This window comes from Mirounga leonina, unplaced genomic scaffold, assembly GCF_011800145.1.
Source record: "Mirounga leonina isolate KUSES-001 unplaced genomic scaffold, KU_Mleo_1.0 Mir_127, whole genome shotgun sequence".
Lineage (NCBI taxonomy): Eukaryota > Metazoa > Chordata > Mammalia > Carnivora > Phocidae > Mirounga > Mirounga leonina.
In genome coordinates this window covers 79,184,807-79,186,525 of record NW_023270316.1, presented here as the reverse complement: position 1 = coordinate 79,186,525, position 1,719 = coordinate 79,184,807, and the positions used below count along the sequence as shown (strand labels likewise).

General features: G+C 35.8%; 1 non-coding gene across 1 annotated transcript; it reads left to right on the top strand.

Annotated features, from left to right (window-relative positions):
• Positions 1-1,204: 1,204 nt before the first annotated feature.
• LOC118009699 lies at positions 1,205-1,309 on the top strand. Its single transcript, XR_004678988.1, has one exon. It is a non-coding gene; the product is annotated as a U6 spliceosomal RNA (small nuclear RNA).
• Positions 1,310-1,719: the final 410 nt, after the last annotated feature.

Here is a 1,719-nt window from a genome sequence, read left to right as displayed (position 1 = left end):
TTGAAAATGGCCAGATGGTGGCTACATTGAACTTGGCACAGACTTCAGAGGCTGAAATCCTTGTGTTTTCCACTCATTTCATAAAGTCAGTTAAGATTAATTTCTATACTCCTTTACTAGCTCAGTATTATCACCAAGAAATGGCAAGAAGTTAAATGTTGCTAGCAAAATTTTAAGAACTCATAGCTCTTTAAATGACAGCACTTTAAACTGAAACTGGTTCTTACGTAACCATACAAAATAGGAATTACAAGTGACTCAAGCGACCATACTTACTGAGACATATTCTGAGGATAAAAAGAACTACAAAAAAAAAAAAAAAACCAACAACTTGAATTTCATTTGGTGGTTTTATTTTTCATACCAATATATTGCTATTTTTAGCTTTTTTTTGTTTGGATAAATCAAATATATATGTTGATTTTGTTTTGGCATGAAGATTTCACCATAAGAGAAAATAAGGTATAATCATAGAAACAAAGAATTTAAAAAGGAGGGATGCCTGAGTGGCTCAGTCAGTTAAGCGTCTGCCTTCGGCTCAGGTCATGATCCCAGGGTCCTGGGATGGAGTCCCAAATCAGGCTCCTTGCTCAGCAGAGAGCCTGCTTCTCCCTCTGCCTGCCGCTCTTCCTGCTTGGCTCATTCTCTCTCTCTCTCTGACAAATAAATAAATAAAATCTTTTTAAAAATTATAAAAAAGAAAAGAATTTAAAGAGGAATGCTATGATCTTAGATAGTTGGATGGATGGATAGATAGATGATAGATGATAGATAGATAGATGATAGATAGATAGATAGATAGATAGATAGATAGATAGATAGATAGATAGAGTGAATGACTGAATGAAGGTATTTTCCAGCTTGGTTCTCTGAAGTTCTCTTTAAGATCAGTACCACCCAGTATCACAAATCTGGCCTGAAACCCTGATGCCCCAGTCTTGATCTCTACATTCTTCACTACAAGGAACCAGGACTGCTTGGAGAAATGGCTGACCCATGTTTGGTGTATGAACGCTACCAAGTTGGCCTGGGACAGTTGTGTGTCCAGAGGCAAGAAAGCTTTCAAATATCAATAGAATGGCATCTAAGGGACCTCAGACTCAGCCTATATGGTAATTAGCAATGAGAAGATTTACTTGGAATATCTGGTCAAATGCTCTGCTCTTAAATGACCTCAATTTACCTTTAAGAATTGGATTATTAAGTGCTCCTTTTGGCACCACATATATTAAGAATTGAAATGATACAGAGATTAGGTTGGCCCCTGCCCAAGGATGACACGAAAATTTGTGAAGCAGTCCATATTTCTACAGAACGGATTGATGGTTCCCAGAGGTGGGGGCTTGGCAGCAGGCAAAATGTGTGAAGGGTGCCAAAAGGTACAAATATCCAGTTATAAAATAAATAAGTCATGGGGATGAAATGTACAGCCTGGGTCAACTATACTTAATAATTCTATGTTGCATATTTGAAAGTTACTGAATAAATTCAAATGTTCTTATCACACAAAAGAAACATTCTGTAAGTTTGTATGGTGATGTTAATTAGTCATATTGTGGTGATCATTTCACAGTATATACAAATATCATATTAAAATACCTCTTTTTAAGCATTAAGTATATAAAGGTTAAGAATAAAGACCACAATATTTATGTTCTTGTGTTAAGAAAGGATCTGTGCATACATGATAATTTTGATATTTGAGAAATTCAGTCTCAG